We start from the raw sequence: 18,896 nt of genomic DNA, 5'->3' as shown, positions 1-18,896 counted from the left end.
ATATAGTTTGTATTAATATATATTCAAGGTTAAGTACATTTTTACATAAAATAAATAGTAAAATATTTTTAATTCAAAACTCTAAATTTATAATTTACTTTTGACTCTCTTAATTTTTTTTGCCTACACTTCACATATGACAATTTTTATTGGTTAGAATATGCCGTAAGTCTCTATATATATTTTTTTAGGAATTTAATTTTTTTTTATTTTTTATATTTTAAAATTTAGGTTTAATTATTAATAGTTAAAATTATTTTGCTTAATTCGAGCTCATTACAATGTTTTTAAAAAAAATTATAGAGCTATCAAAGCGGGTATTTTTATTTTTATTTTTATTTCAGCGTGTCTCGATCTCAGTCGGGAATTTCCTTGCTGCTGCACCGGATGTATTAAGTATAAAAGCGCCATTGCCATATCTGAAACACAGCACAATGTACACGTAAAACAAATGTGAATATTGTAACGTAGATTAAGCAAAAGAGAGAGACTGATTCAGGATTTACTTGTTTCTATTAAAAATGTTTATAGCCTCTTCTAAGCTGTCAGCCTGAACATTGGGTGTGAAAAAAAGAGCAGTTAACAGTTGGAATAGGAATAGGTGTGAAAAAAATGCTTCGAGCAAAAGCTTGGTTAGCTTAGGAATAGGAATTGAAGTAAATCACCTCCATACAAATGAGAACAGGGCCAAAGATTTCCTCCTGCGCAAGCCAAAATATAGAAATCATGTAGCACCCCAAACCCGGCCCAGACGTTATGGTCGGATCCGACATGCCACATCGAAGCATTCAAAACATTTTATATTGTTGATCCAGAAAAACTTACTTAGTGTTTTAAAAGATGATTATATGTTAAAGTGGATGGAAGCTGTGCACCAGGTAGGAAACCGGAAAAGAGGAGGTGAGTCCATCGGACTGCTTAAGTACCAAGCTCCCTTCAGATCCAATCCTAGACATGCACACCGCCATTGCCACACCTTAACGTCATGTATATTTCTAGGAAACCGATTTGATTAAGTATTTTTTAGGAAAAGTGATTAATTTTGGAAAATACTTTCATTGCGGAAGCTTTGCTTGTCATCGTGGTATTTTGAAATCAATTGTTGTTTTTGAAAACGCGCCCTAAAGCTTTCCAACTTCAACAGTTAAAATAAGTAATACTTATCTTAGTAACACATATTAACACCATCAAAAATAATTAAGCGGCCTTATTACATTTAAAAACCCAAAACTTCAAACGTAAAAAAAAGGATGTCTAGTTCACCAGAAGAAAATCAAACTTTCAGAACGGGTGGCCACTCCGAATTCCCTCACAGCTGCAAGCCCACTATGGTTGGGGATTACCTGCGTGGATGAAAATAAAATGGGTGAGTTTGGGGAAACTCAGTGTGTAAGGGAAACCCATTCAAAGTCCAAGTCAGCTCAAGCCTATTGGGCCTAAGCCCATTCAGGTAACAGTGGTACTGGACCAGAGCCCTTTTCAGATTACAATAAACTGGGCCTTAGCCCCTTATTCAGATAACAGTATGGCCCATAGGCCCATTTCAAAATACATGCAACATCAATAATATATGCAAGCCCATTTGGGGAGACTACTCAACCCACTAACCACTACACTCCACCCGTACCAGCCCTACACTCCATGTGGGGAATAGCTCAACCCACCCAGCCCAACACTCCACAGTTACAGCATTACTGCTCAGTTAACAGTAAATTGAGGCAAAGCCTCCAGTACGTGGACAAGCCACTTTCAGTACTTCCTCCGTCAATATCCCAATCCCATGCATCAGATAATAACAACATGGCATGCAGTAAATAACAACAATCAAACATGCATTTAGGTCAATTTAACCCTAGGGGTATTTTGGTAATTTATCTACTAGGGGTAAAACTGTAAATTTTCCACTTTTAAAGGTATTTCAGTAATTTATCTATTTTAGGGTTTTTCATGCATATTCCTACTTTTCACTACTAACAGAATCACGTACCGAGTGTTCTTACCGAATTGGGCCCGTTGGCCCATCATTCCAATTTTGGCCCATTAAGCCCCAAAATATCGAGGGCACAGAAATCATGCACTTTGCAGTCCAAATTTTGCAGTTTACCAAAAACATTAATCAATTTACCTCACGAGCATTCGCACACTCGCAAATCTACAAAATACCGATTTTTGGCATTTCGGCTTTTTGACTTTTGTCGATCCAGACTAAGAAAGAGGGTGTTAGTTACACACCTGTTTGCGACGATATGCTGACGAGATCCACACACGAACTGCCTACAATTGGATTACTAACACATTAATCTAACTATTCAAATACGACCTACGTATTAACCCCTTACAATATTCGGCCAACCACACCTACAGATCAGAGTAAGCTTATAAGAAATCAATAAGCAACTCATTAACAAATTTTTGTCAGTGTTTACCACATAATCATAATTTCACTACAAGCTGTCTTCCTGAACAACAGTCACTAAATCATTTATAACTGGAGCTACGAAACTCCAAATCAAGTACCGTTAATTTTACCTGAAAATAGACTCATATATATTCTATCCATAAAATTTTTAGAATTTTTTGGTTTAGGCAATCAATACCAGATTTTTCTTAAAGTTTCCCATGTTTCACTGTTTGACTAATCTGACAACTCTTCATTACGAATCAAATTTCTCATTGTACAGAATTCAAAATATGTTCTCGTTTATTTCATTTGAAACTAGATTCATTAAGCTTTAATTACATAATTTATGCAGCTTCTAACTCATCTCCCACAATTTATGGTGATTTTCCAAAGTCACGTTACTTCTGCTGTCCCAAGCAGATTTATTACCAAATCACTCTTTCACACCTAACTTGTATGCTTGTTATTTAAACATGTATATCACCAATCAATCATCACATATCTATGATTTTACTTAAGTATAATTTCCATTTCATCATTTTAAAGCATAACATGTTAGCCGATTTTTCCCCTTAGCATCTAAGGCACATGCATGCTCATTTGTTTGGCTCAACTTCACCTATCTTCCATTTTTCATCAAAGAACATGAAACAACAACCATTTCCTTCATTTTAATTCATGACTAAATGCTCACAACACAACTAAAAACCAAAATATGCTTCAAGAGTTAAGGTAGAATCAATAAGAACTCATGAACATCAAGATAGAAGCAAACTACCATGAACTTACCTTCAATTTTCTTCCCCAAGTTACCGAACATTCAAGAGCTTTCTCCTCTCCTTTCTCTTCTCTAACTTTCGGCTATGATGAACAAAGATGGACAAAACTTTGTTCTTTTCACCCTTTTTCTTTTAATAAAATTTCATATTTCATCCATTTAATTCTTTAATACAAAAGACATGAAATGCCCATCATGGAACATTTACCTAAACCATTATCATGGAACATTTACCTAACCCATTATCATGGAATATTTACCTAATCCATTATCATGGAACATTTATCTAACCCATTATCAATTTGTACCATGAATTATGGATATCAAGTGCTCATATTGTCTACAACAACATGATGGCTGGCCACTTCATGTAAAATGGGAGGTTTGTCATACAAATCCTCCTATTTTTCACTCCTATTTATTTCGCCACTTCAATTTAGCCTATAGCATTTTCAAACATTTTCACATAGGTTTTATTTCATAATTTCACCCCCTTTTTCTTATGGAACAAAAATTAACTAAAATTGCCGGGTTCTATCTTAAGCTTGGGCCTTCTAGAGGCCCACTAACATAATTAAACCTATGCCAACATTCACAGAATTCCCGAAAATTGGGGCGTTACAAATCAGGTATCTTCTATGAAGGTTCAAGAGTTGCTTTAAAGGTTCAAGAGTTGCTTTACCTACAGTCTACTGGTACTTTTAGGAGAGTAGTCTAAATGATGTATTGGAAATCATAAACAAAAAGTAATACCTTGTAGCATTCCATGTCAGCTGTAACACCGGATAAAATTGTGGGACCAATGAAGTTGCCTTGCCCGTATCTCGGAACCTATTGTGTCACTTACAGAAAGTTAATAACTATGATAACTAATAACAGGTTTTGTTGAAAAATTAGAAATTCCAGTTAGCATCAAGGAAACAAGGACCACACTAAGCCACTCCAGAAATCTGTGTATAAATCAGTCTTTCAAGATAATATTATATGCTATAAATTTCCTTCAATCTCAACTGACAAACGACCCAAGACAAGTTCATTTGAAAGTAGTTCCTTTTATAGGCCAATTTTGGGCCATTCAACAATTACCCATTTACCCCTTTTACAACTTAAACCCCAAAAATAGATCAACTAAATCTACCCAATAAGCCAAAACCCACACTCGAATCCCATGTCAGACCCAAGACCCAACCTTACCCACTAGCCTTACAAAACCATTAACCCATTTAAATCTCAGCCCATTTACATTATAACCCAAAACCCATTTACTACCCAAACCCAACTAACTACCCAAAACCACTTAAACCAACCCTTACCCACTAGCCCAATACAAAACAAACCCAATTTTAACCTAACCCATCCCCAATCAAATCAGAAAACCCTCTGCCATCTGACCAGCGTCGCACCAACCCTCTGCCACCACCACCAAGGTCACCTCAGCACCGGCCATACCCTGCAAAACAAAGGGAACACGCAAACATCAAAACAAGACAGTGTAAGAATGGCTATAAAGAGCCAAACACAACATTTGTAAAGGTTGGACAGTTCAAGCAAAGAAATAAGAAAAAAATCGTTTCAAATTCAGAAGCAAAAAATAAAAATAGATTCAAAAAAGAAACAAGTATAGAGAAGCAAACAAATAGATAAATAAAAGGGGACTCAAACAGCAAAAAATGCAGGAATTCCATACAAAAAGACCAAATCAGAGTATTACAAAGGTGGTTTTATCTTTTTTTTTCTATTCTTCGATTCTGTTCATTTCTTCCCTTTTCTTTTTTCTTTTTGTTTCTTTCGAATTTATTACATAAATACATATATTAAAAAAACAAAAAAACAAATTTTTACCTTTCCGGCCACCGTGTACGGTGGCCGGCGTCGATCGTCGGCGGCGAAGGAGGACGCTGGAACCCCACCTGAAATCACAAGGGGCTGAGGGGAGGGGAGAGTTCTCAAACTGTTTTTAGAAACACAAAAAATGAAATTTTTGTAAAGAATTTTTTCTTTTATAACATTACAAAACGACGCCGTTTAACTCAAGTGTAAAATGCCCCAAAAAGGCGTCGTTTAGGAGCCGACCCGCTCGTTGACCCGACCCGCTCCAAGGATCCGCGTGGTTTTATTGAATGGGCTAATTGCGCTCTAAGCCCTTCCGCTTTTTCTGTTCTTTTCAATCAGGTTTTAATTTTTTGCAAATTGGCCTTGAAATTTACGTTTGTTTTTAAATTGATCCTCCATGCTGCGCAGCGTTATAAAAGGTAAGGGAAATTACTGTTAGGGCCCCGCAATGTTTAGCGCGTGTTCGAATGAGTCCTTCTCTTCTGTTTTTATTCTAAATTCACCCAAAAATTTCGATTTTAATTCCATTTCGTCCTTTTTCTTACTTTTTCTCATTTTAATGTTATTGTATTTATTGCTATTTATATTATTATTATCACTGTTATTATTAATATAGGTTTTGTTATTTGTGTATATATCTTTAATATGAATATGTATGTATGTATATAGTATTATTAATTTTTGCTTTAACGTTATTACTATTTTCCTATCATATTACTATGTATATATTTTAATACCATATTATATATTATTATTATTGTATCTATTTTTACTACTATTTTATCTATTCTTTTTATATTATTATTATCATCATTACTATCATTATTATATTATTATTATTATATTATATTTAGTATTATCTTTAATATTATATTTCTATTATTATATTTATTATTATCTATTACTTTATTTTTATTTTTATTTTAATATTATTATATTATATTCACCTTTTATATTATTATTATATTATTTTCATTACTATTACTTATTTTTACTTATATATATACGTATTTTTATGTACATATAGCTTTTATATATAGTTTTTTTTATATTACTTTGTTTTTGATTTTACTTTGTTATATTTGCTTTTCGTATTTTATTTTTCTGCTAGCATTATTATTTTATTATTACCGCTATTAATTCATGTACACACGTGTATATACATCATGTACATACTCTTAGTATTATTACTATGTATTCGATTTTTTATATATATACATGTATGTAACTGTATGTACTCATAGTTGTTTTAATATTATTCTTCTTCCTAATATATATTACATATGCATGTTTAAATACCATATTATATACATATATTTTATATCGATTCTTATATATTATTATTTTTGTTATTATACATATTATTTTCACTATTATCACTTATTATTTTATTTTAATATTATTATATATATATTCTTCATATATGTTATGTACATACTTTTTTCCAATATCTATTTTATATATATATGTATATATTATGTATATATTTTAACATTACTAGTTATATATTTTTACTATCTTATGTATATACTTCAAACACTATATATAGTATATTTCTAACACTACTACTATTTATATATATATATTTTATATATATACTCTTAATTATCTTTATATGTATATTCATTGTTTTTCTCGTATTTGATACTATCATTACATTTGATCTTGCATGCACTGTTATTACGTTTTAATATTATTGTCACATTGATTATCTGCTTCAATGTGTACCTAGCTCTTTCATTTATTTATTTTTATTCCATATCAATTTTGTTTTACATTACTTCGAAAATCACATTCTTGTTTCTAATTAATTTCAATAATCAAAGGCAACATATCGGTTTAACACTAAGTCGTCGTTTTTATCGCTATGTTGGGTGAGCATCAATCGACTCGTGTTAAAACGGTATATCCTTCTTAAAAAAAATCAAAAAGATTGAAAATTCTTGTCTTTTCAAATGAATCACGACTATATGTTATATTGAACTCGTATTTTTTGAAAATCAAGACAACACGTGTTTATAAGATACCAATTTTGGCGTCACGAGGGTGCTAATACCTTCCTCGCGCGTAACCGACTCCCGAACCCAAATTTTTCTCTGGATTTTAACGTAGACCTAAACTCAGCTTTTATTTGTTTTAATAAGAGATCTAATAGGTGTCCGATCACACCTAGGAAAAAGGATTGGTGGCGACTCCCTGTTTATTTCAAAAATCAAACGTCAAATTTCAAACTTTTTTAATAAATCGCCACAATTAGCGTCCGAGCTAATTTTTTACGTCGCTACAGTTCCAATACCCAATGATATTAGGATCATCCAATCTTGAAGATAAAATATAGTATCATCTATATGATGTCACAAAAGAGAAGTTATATTATATGATAAATGAATATGGCAGAACATTGAATACCACTATATTTCTCCCATCAAGTAGTAGCTTGGCACCACTGTCTACCCCAGATTGAATTAATCTGCTTATACATTCCTTACCCTGTCAATGCAGAAGGATTCCAAGGAAAAAAAACACCAAGGATCAAAACAGATGGCAAAGAATGAATCAAAGACATTAAAAGGTATCGTAAAATATAGAATATGAGGTCATTAGCCCACATCCCCCTAAGATGGGGTGAAATTGGCTTAGGCTATCACCTTTTTACAGGGGTGTAGAAAGGGGGCAGGCAATGGCCTTGGCCCCAAAAATAGGTAAATTGCCATATAGTCCCTTCAAAGTTCATGAAATTATAAATTAATATAATGGTAAAATTACACTTTGGCCCCTCAAAAATTTATTATTCATTCCCCCTTTAAAGCAATTTTCTAGCTTCATCCCTGCTTTTTGCTAGAAGGCTTGCTTCAAAATTTTTAGGAACGCCATGATTGACTTAATGTCTTGATATGAATAGGCCTAGGGCAGGGATGTAAATAGCACTCGGGTAGCGAAATAGCGGCCACTATATAGCGGTAGCGGCATCGTCCGAAATTGCTACTATTGAAAATAGCGGTGGATTGCGGCTACAATTTAACGGGTAACGACCACTTACGGCAATAACATGCCGCTATTCCTGTTATTTTTCCGCTATTCCCATTGATACCTATTTTTTTACTTTGTTATCAGTTGTGTGAATTTTAAAAAAATTCACGACCACGATACCTACAATGACCTCAATAGCATCCGTTATATCCGCAACCGCGATAGACGCAATGCAGCTGAAAACGCAACCGCAACCGCAATTTAAATCCCTAGCCTAGGGTAAATAATAGGTTCACTATCCTCCATTTTTGTTCGGGAGGGGGAGGAGGAGACATTTTAAAATTTTTGAAAGCTAGTAGTAATCAGGAAATGGTGGTAAATATCTGAACCTAGGATTACCTGTTTGCTAATCACCGAACCAAGGTCTGCATCAGGTTCTGTTCTACTATTCACTTTCAGAGCTTTGGCACGTTCTACCAGCTTGTTCTCGACTTTTTTTTTATAAAATTAACTAAAAAATTTAATTAATTACATAAATGACTCATTTTTTTATTAAACACGTAAATGGCCTAAAATCCACAGTGAAAATTGGTGGAGCCAAAGAGTTTGGAGCCACCAATATGCGAGTCAACAACTGGGATAAAAAAATCAATTTTTTGGTGGAGCAATGTAGAATGGCGCCACTTGTATAAATATCAGGGAAAACTATAATTTTTGAAAAAATGGGGGGACTTTAATAAAAAATTTTCATTTTCTGGTGGAACCAAATAAATTAATTTTCCAAGGTGATTTTTTAAGTTTTCTAAAATTTTAAATATATTAAAAAAATGTTAAGTATAATTAATTTTAAAATTTTATTATATTTAAAAATTTTAATATATTTAATATATATTTTTAATAGGTAAAGACAAAAAAATTTTCTTAATATATTTAAAATTTTAAAAAAACTTAAAAAAATTAAATATATTAAAAAATGTTAAGTATAATCAATTTTAAAATTTTAATATATTTAATACATTTTTAAAAAATTAAATATATTAAAAAAATGTTAAGTATAACCAATTTTAAAATTTAATATATTCAATATATTTTAAAATTTTAATATATTTTTTAATAGGTAAAGGGAAAAAATATTTTTTAATATATTTAAACTTTTAAAAAACTTAAAAAAATTAAATATATTAAAATTTTAAATATGTTAAAGAAAATGTTGAGTATAACAATTTTAAATTTTTAATATACTTAATATATTAAAATTTTGAACATATTAAATTTTTTTTTTAAGTATAACAAACTTTGGAAGTGGGGCAATTTATTTGGGTCCACCAAAAAAGGAAAAATTTATTTTTAAGTATCTCCATTTTTCAAAAATTGCATTATTTCCCTGATATTTATACAGGTGACTCCATTCTACACGACTCCACTAAAAATTAATTTTTTTTATCCTGATTGCTAATGTGGTATGTTGGTGGCGTCAAACTCTTTGGCTCCATCAACTTTCACTGTAGATTTTAGGTCATTTATGTGTTTAATTACATAAAAGTTAGGTCAAACACGTAAATGACCTAAAATTTGCAGTGAAAGTTGGTGGAGCCAAAGAGTTTGGCGCCGCCACGTCAGAAACTAGGATAAAAAATTATTTTTTAGTGGAACGATGTAAAATGACGCCACTTGTATAAATACCAAGAAAATACTATAATTTCTAAAAAAATGGAAGGACTATACTTAAAATTGGTTATACTCAACATTTTCTTTAACATATTTGAAATTTTAATACATTTAAATTTTTTTAAAATTTTAAATATATTAAAAAATCTTTTTTATCTTTAACTATTAAAAATATATTAAATATATTAAAATTTTAAAATATATTTTTAAAAAATATATATTAAATATATTAAAATTTTAAAATTAGTTATAGTTAACATTTTTTAATATATTTAAAATTTTAATATATTTAATTTTTAAAAATTCTAAGTATATTAAGAAATTTTTTTATCTATACCTATTAAAAATATATATTAAGTATATTAATTTTTTTTTTGAAAAATAATACTAGGTTGTATAAATAAAAATGAGTCCAAACAAAATCCTAATAAAACACAAAACGGCCCAATTACAATGAATGGGCAACCAGATCCTATCAGAAGAAAACAAAAAACGAAGCTAAAACGACATACGAGAAAAGAAAAGCAACCCAACTTTATGAGCTGTCATTTTCTAGAAAACTCTAAGAAAAATATCTGCTTCACCATTAACAGCTCCTGGAGAAGATCAATAGACTGAAAACAATTAAAATTTTTCTTCTCAAAATCCATTAACCTTTTGATAGCCTTCATCGCCATCCCCGATCTATCTCTGCTTCTGTGATATTTGGACCAGCTTTTCTGTGAACAAGGTAAGCAATTTCTCCCATTTTTAACCCTTTTTGCTGCCAAACTGTGCGCCTGTTCATTTGCTGATCTTCTTGCATATTGAAACTTGCTCTCATAGAAAACCTTACTCAGTTCTTTAATGTCCTGGATGTAAGAACCTATTACCGATTTATCCCTTCCTGTACTTTTGGTTTTCTTTATCAACGTCAGGGAATCCCCTTCGATTTCGACATATTTTAATCCCAAATCCCTACCCATAATAACCGCCTGTAAACATGCAATTGCTTCGGCTGCAAACCCTGAAGGTATGTTCTTAAAAAAATATATATTAAACTTTTAAAATTAATTATACTTTAACATATTTTAATATATTTAAAATTTTAAAAAATTAAAAAAAAATTACATTGGAAACTGGTGGCTAATTTATTTGGCTTCACAACAAAATGAAATTTTTTATTCAAATCCCCTCATTTTTTAGAAATTATAATATTTCTTTGATGTTTATACAAGTGAAAAATAATTTTTTTTGTTAGTTAGCGCCAAACTCATTAATTCTATTAATTTAAATTCATTAGCTCTATTAATTTTTACAGTAAATTTTAAATTATTTACATGTTTAATAAAAAAATGAGATATTTATGTAATTAATTAAATTTTTTGAGTTAATTTTATAAAAAAGTCGGTTGCTCTCCTGAAAAAGGTCAAAATCTGTCCCTCTTAATCATAGGTTCACAATAAACTAACAAGATAATAAACAGGGAGAAAAACATGATACCCATGATTCCGAGTCACCAGCAAAGACTATTGTACTAAGTGCCATGCATCTTTGTCCAGCAGCAACTAGAGCATTTAATGTTGCATCCTTGTTTGCTTCAGGCATGACAATGCCATGATTTTTGGCCCCCATGTTGGACTGAGAAGAAAAGATAATTAGGAAGTCACAGAAGTAGTTTCACTTCTGACCTATTCACAATTGGCAAAGTGGAGAGACTCAACCCAAATACAGGGACGTAACAAACAGTAAACTAGACTGGTGTGAGATATGACAGCTTAACATAAGTGATCCTATCACTACAATATATGTGCAGGCCAGCCTTTAAGAAAAGATAAATAAAAGCATCAAATATAACCAACAAACCGAATTTCTATGCAAAACAAAGATGACCCTTTCATGGATTGCAATAAGAAGTTTAAGACAGAAATTATACCCAAAAACCAATCATATTGTAAGATAAAATAAAACATGAGGGGGGAAATTAACAAGATAAAATAGTCGAATCTAGACAAGCCTAGGGAATCGTCAGAGACAATTTACAGGCCATATTGAAGGACATGGGGAAGCGGTGAATCCCAAGACAACCAAGGCTTAGTTAATTAAATACATTCAAACGTGCTAAAAGAGAGAATCCAAGAAGTGGAAATGTTAAAAAAAATAAAATAAAATCAGGTTTTCATACTAGGTCCTTATTGGCCAAAGAAACTTTGGTGCTTGACAAAATTATGCATATCAGGTTACCACCAGTGATATTAACAGAAGCAACCAAGATAATAAGCAAGAGAACTGTGTTTAGATCCAAAACGATTATGAAATCTAATTGAGAACACAGAATCATCTAGGTGCTTTGGATACAAGAAGGATACCTACAGTATTGGAACCAACAAATGACATAGCTCTGATGTCGTCGTCATAACAAATGGCATTAACAATGTCCTGCCACAACAAAATATACCAGGACATATATATAGTATAATCAATTCACAGAAACATCGTAAGTTAATTTCATTCATACAGCACGAAAGAAAATATGAATTTTTGCCTAAAGATGATAAACGCAAACTGCACAATTGCCGAAAAATCATTAATTTGATATCACAGTGACAAAAGGGAGAAACAAAAACAGAACACTTCATAAAATCATGTAGCTGAAGAACAGACATTGGTGCCATGAACAATATTTAAGACACCATGAGGCAAACCAGCTTCTATTGCTAACTCTGCCAACATTATAGATGCCCCCGCGAAAGTATAAAAATAAAATTTTATAAAATGAGATAAGAGAGAAAAGAAGATGTAAGAACAAAATAATGGAGAAACAAGTTGTCCTTTGTCCATGAAACCAAAAAGTATAAAAATAACATTTTATAGTAGTTATGAGGTTGCACTCACCAGGATCCCTTTCCGACGGCTTTAAAATAAAGGTATTACCAGTTACCACACGACACTGCAACAGGGAACATCTGCAGTAGAATCATAAAATAAGTATTACTAACTTTTCCTTTCCGGGATTTGAGAAATTTGGTCTTCTGGTAAGCAGGTAAGGAATTACTACCAAAACTTTTAAGAAGCAACAAAAGTTATAGCTGACTATACAATCAATACTATAAAAACCCTAACTGTACAGTACAAGTTCCTAAGATGATGAAGAAAAACAATTGGGCTGAAATGCTGATTAATAAGCAATAAAGTCTTATAAGCTTCAAACCAGCAATCTGGTATAAAGTGCATTAAGAAATAGTAGAAGTTAATCAAGCAAACTTAACCATAAGAAGTCAAAGACATCAAAGACCTTCATACAGTTAGCAAAGTGCTAGCTCTGCAGTGAACATAAAAATTTCTAGGTAAGAAGACTTACCCATAAGGGAATCATTGCTGGAAAGTTGAACGGGCAATTCCCTGCACAAATACGGAGTGGCTCTCTAACACTATATATATCAATTCTAATCGATACATTAGGGACATACTCTCCTATTTGCAGGGTTGCCATTCCACGAGCATGTTCCACCACCTCTGTACAAAAAAGTCCATAAAGTATAAAGAAAAAAAATGAAAAAATTATTAATCTTTACCATGAAGACATCACCATGAGCATCCTTCGATGTCTTCCCTGTTCGGTTGTAATATTCTTGGCGACTTTATCCTTATAAAAAAATTTAAAGTGTTCATCAGCTAGAAGCCTCTATTTTAACAAAATTTCTAAGCAAATAATGACCTGAACTAATCTCATGCTTACAATGTCTCTACGGATAAGCTCTTGGAGTTTGAACATAATTCACTGACGAGTTGTTACAGGGGTATTGCGCCAAGATATGGGAAAGCTTGCTTTGCTGCAGCAACAGCAGCTTTAAACTCTTCATTTGTAGTTAAAGGAACTTGTGAAATAACTTCTTGTGTTGCCTTTTTACCCAAACAACACACACGCACACACCTATACATAAGAAGATGATATGAGATCTCATATGGTTTATAACATCAATGGTTGATGTTGATTTCGAATCAACAAAAGCACCTCCAATAAGATTAGGAACCCTCTGTATAAAATCCAATCAATCAATACACAAAAATATTCAATAAAACCCATTTCAAAGGTTTCATTTTGATTTTATGATTCCAGAAAGAACAAAAAATTCTTGCCGGAGGATTTCGCTGATTTAAAGAGGGTTCAGTCGCTGTAGAGAAACGATAACTGGAAGAACTTAATAAATTCTTCACTGCGACCAAATAAAACCGCGAAATCAGTCAAAATTAAACAAACAAATCAAAGCACTTACATTTTTTTTCTTTGTAATTGATTTTGTTTTCAAATTTCAACTATTGCATTACCTCTTTGAAGGGAAAATCGCATCAACATTTTATTTTTTTCTATTTTGTGAAATTTGAATTATGAGAAACCCAAAAGCCAAAACAAAGTGCCTCTTGAATTTGGTTGCTTGCTTGCTTCAGTATCATCAGTTGAACAGTTAATTAAAAATAAAAAGAGGTTAATTCAATCAAAACTCCCTACACCATTGCCTAAAGTCTAAATTGATATTAATTTTCTCCAAACATTAGGGTAAACTACGTAGTTGGTCACCCAACTTTCAGAGCTTTCATTTTAGTTTCAGGGTGCTTTCAGTTTAGTAACTCAAGTGTTTAATCTCTAACGACGGGTGACGGTACATGCCACGTCATATTTACATTTTCATTTTGTTCATCCCAATAAATAATTTCAAGTATTGAAATGGGTAAAAAAAATGATTAAAGTGAAAAAGGATAGAAACTAAAATAATGCATTAAAAAATTTGTTAAATTGTATTTGTTTACCCATTTCCAAAAGCTCTAAATTTATTTTTTTTCAATATTAAAATTTTAAGTTTCAAAACATCAAAATCAATCAAATAAGTTATTGAATTTTTTTATTCATTAATAATGTCATCTGATTTGTTACTATGATATTGAAATTAATTAAATTAAGGGTAAATTACAAAAATAATCACTTTTGTTTGTCTCAGGTTACATTTTAGCCACTTATGTTTGAAATGTTATGTTTTAGTCACTTATTTTATAATTTTGTTACGAAATGATCACTCTTCCGTTAAGTTCCGTTATGTCTCTAACGGGAATCCTACGTGGCAGCCCAACTAGATTTTAAGAGCCAACTTGGATTTCCTAATAGGATGAGAATAGATTTTTTATTAAATAAATTTAATTAATTAAAAATTTTAAACCCTAAATCTTAGTTAAAAAACCATTCATCTCCCTTTTTTTTAGTTTTCTTTTTGAATTAACTAAAAAAAGCTATTATCATCAAATTTTTTTTTTCACCTACAAAAAAAAAGAGGATTCAATGGAGGGTCCAGATATATCTTCTTCACCGACAAATTTATGTTCTAAAACTTGAAATGGAGTGGTTGTCGACAAATAAGAAGATGGTAATCATTATTGTTCCTAATCATTGAAGCAGTCAATTTGATTTCAACTATTTTGATATTAATAATAGTTTTTCCAGTCAAATGATAAAAAAACCATTGAAAAAAAGAAGAGACTGAAGAAAAATAAAAAAGAAGAGATGAATAGTTTTTTTAGTTAAGGTTTAAGTTTAAAAATTTTAATTAATTAAATTCTTTAATTAAAAATCTATTTTCATCCCATTTAGAAATCCAAATTGGCATCTAAAATCTAGTTGGATTGCCATGTAGGATTACCGTTAGAGAGATAACAGAACTTAACGGTAGAGTGATTACTTCGTAACAAAATAGTAACATAAGTGACTAAAACGTAACATTTCAAACATAAGTGACTAAAATGTAACCTGAGGCAAACAAAAGTGACTATTTTTTTAGATTACCCTTAAATTAATTAATTTAATCTCCTTCTATATTTTAAAATTTTATTTTATGATTCCATATTATCATTAATGAAATAAACTCAAATAACTCATCTTTAAAATTTTTTATAAAACTTAAACTTCTTTTAATAGTATAATCTTAAATCTTTCATGCCAAGTTAAAAACAAAGAAAAAAAATCTTTGCAATTAATTAAATTAATTGTTAGTTCGTCGTTTGGGTGAAGAAGTGATAAAAAAAAATAGGTTTTGTTTGGCATGGAAGATAAAATTAATTAATTAAATTAATTGCAAGGGTTTTACTTTGTTTTTATCTTGGCATGGAAGATAAAATTAATTAATTAAATTAATTGCAAGGGTTTTACTTTGTTTTTATCTTAGCATGGAAAATTCAATATCATATAATCAAAAGAAATTTAAGTTTCGTAGATAATTATTAAATATGAGTTATTTGAGTTGATTTTATTAAGGACAATTTGAAAAAAATAAAATAAAATTTTAAAACTTAAAAGGAGATTAAATTAATTAATTTTAATATTATAATAACTGATCGGTAAACATTATTAAGATATACAATTTTTTCAATAATTTATTTAATTGCTTTGATGTTTTGAAATTTAAACTTTAGTATTAAAGAAAAAAAAAGAACTTTCAACAAGGGGATAACTACAATTTGACAAATTTTTAATATATTAATTTAGTTTCGATTTTTCACTTTTATCATTAATGTTTTTTACCCTTATCGATACTTTTAATTTTTTTTTTGGGATAATCAAAATTAAAGTGACTTGGAATACCACAGTTAGAGAATTAAAGTTTAAGAGATTAAAATGAAAGTGTTTTAAAAGTTGGTGACCAACTGGGTAGTTTACCTTAATATTATATCAACCATATCTTTTTTTTTTTGTGAATTACAATAATAAGGCAAAGCCCGAATAACATATGCGACTAGTGCAACTTAAACTCAAGCCACACTTAGGGCGGTGAATACTCTTGACTATCAGGTCATCACATGAGATTCATATCAACCATATCTTTAATTGATCAAGTCATTGATTTAACTGTTACTAATTTTTAATGTCATATGTGTTGCATGTATTTTTTCTATTTAATTAATTTTTAAATATATTTTTAATGGTAATAATTAGTGTAAAATAATATTTCTTATTTGAATTATTGAATATAATTAAAACATATTAACTTATCGATTCAACTATTATAATAGAAAATTTTCAAATAATAAAAAACACATTTTTAACATATTCAACATATAATATAGTTTTACTTTATATAATTAATGCAAAGTAATATTATTCAAAATAATAACTAGCTAACATAATTAACTCTAATATTAATTAAGTGATAATTAATATGTTTGAAATTCTATTTAAGTAATAATTCTATTTTAAATCAATAAAATTAACACAACTTTTTTTAAAATAAAATTAGCACAATTTTGTTTATTCTAACAATTTTTAAACTACTAATTATAATTTATTCTAAAAATTTTTAAACTACTAATTATAAATTATAATTGTAAGGGTTAATATATATGGAGACACCTAAATTTGACACTACTTGGTACTTAAACTTTTTTTTTTTGCCCTAATTGGTACTTGAACTTGAATCGTGCTTTTTTCATATACATGGCTAACATCGTTTATTTTAATCAATCCAATCAATCCTTTTACGCCACATGTCCAAGTATAATATAATATTTAATATTTAATATTTAAATAATTTTGTTATAAAATTAATAATTTATTTTGTCAAAAATTTAAAAGATAGATTTAAAAGTTTTTAACCTAAACCCACAAGGCTATCCCTCTTTTTGCTCATTTTTCTTCACCGTCTCTAGATCAACCCAAGTTTGCTGTAAAACCCTACGAATTAAATGTTAGACAAAACACGTTAATGAACAAAATAAATTAATTATAAATCGAAATAAGGTCACACGACCGTGTCTCTTGGCAGTGTAACTACCTGATGCCTTGTGGAAAAACCTGCACTCAGAAAAATTAAATATTCCACATGACTGTGAGGTGTAACCGTATGTGGCACAAGGCTGTGTGACAACTCGTGTCCTAGGCCGTGTGCACCTAAAGTAGCCTCCAAAACAAGACAAAACTAAACCAATTCCTTAGGTTCCAAGCCAAACCAAAATCAAGCATTCATAAACCTTCCAAATACATTCAAGCAAGCTTAAAATATACCAAAACATACAACCTAAGTGTCTAACCAATATGTCCTCAATGGCACCACATTTTATGTACCAACTAATTCACATTCAAAGTTCACAAGTTCTTACTTTAAACCCATGCTAAACTTACCAATTCATACCTTCCATTCATGTTTCATTCCACCATAATCTATTCATTCATAAGTAGCATAAACAAATGACCAAAACCTATACATATGGACCTTTACAAGCCAAAAGCCAAAGTTATATATACGAGTGAGCCAAAATCAACTTTAAACAACATCATCCATATATAAAATGTATCACAAGTAATAAGTATCTGAAACATATACAAGACACACCTATTACATGTCATATAACCCAAAAGTAAACATATCAAAATCTACCAAAAGATATTTGGATAGTGTGATCTTCAGGTTGATCTAATCGTCCGATTCCACAAAACATTATCTACAAAGAAACAAGAAAAATGACACGAGTAAACTTCAATAGAGCTTAGTAAGTTCAACAGTAGAAATGATAAAACTTATCTTATAAGCATAGCAATTATACATTAACAAGATTAATAAATAATAATCCTATCATCCAACAATCATTCAACAGGAGAGTTTATATCTATAAGCATGAGTTGCATAATCTATTCAATCACACGAGATCATTCGATATCAAGTCACAACAATATAAAAAAAATCATGTAAATATTTATATAATTCAATAACAAGTCATCTATCATTAGAAATTTTCCCGATGAATGATAAATAGATATGTATACACGATTATCCACCTGAAAACACGCTAGAAAGCTAAAACGAGCCAAACCTACAGAGAACACGCCTTGGCACCAAGTGCCTAACCCGTAGGCTAACATCCTTTCGAAAACACGCTTAGGCACCAAGTGCCAAGCCCGAAGGCGTTACATCAGCCCACGGTAACACACTAGAATCACTGTAAATATAACACGATAGTTCGCAACAAATACTGAACTTCGGTATATTTAGTGGATAATAACAAGTCAGGAATCATCATCTCATCACAAGTCAATCCTGTACAGCGCGCAATATAACCTATTGACATGCCAATTGTACTCTATCCTACATTCATCCGGGCTCTGAAACATATCATCGTGTTAACAATGTTCAAGTCAATTACTTTCTTAACTCACAACAGTTTATAACAATTCAATTATATCAAAAATATTCAACAACCACAATTTACAATCAATATAAATTTCAAATT

The 18,896-nt window shown here is 30.6% G+C and overlaps 1 pseudogene; it reads right to left on the bottom strand.

Annotated features, from left to right (window-relative positions):
• Positions 1 to 340: 340 nt before the first annotated feature.
• On the bottom strand, positions 341 to 13,980 carry LOC107894681 (methylmalonate-semialdehyde dehydrogenase [acylating], mitochondrial-like; annotated as a pseudogene).
• Between the last annotated feature and the right edge of the window lie 4,916 nt (positions 13,981 to 18,896).

Source organism: Gossypium hirsutum, chromosome A13 (genome assembly GCF_007990345.1).
Source record: "Gossypium hirsutum isolate 1008001.06 chromosome A13, Gossypium_hirsutum_v2.1, whole genome shotgun sequence".
NCBI classification, from domain to species: domain Eukaryota; kingdom Viridiplantae; phylum Streptophyta; class Magnoliopsida; order Malvales; family Malvaceae; genus Gossypium; species Gossypium hirsutum.
Note: the sequence above shows the minus strand (reverse complement) of the source record. Positions and strands in the feature narration are given on the sequence as shown.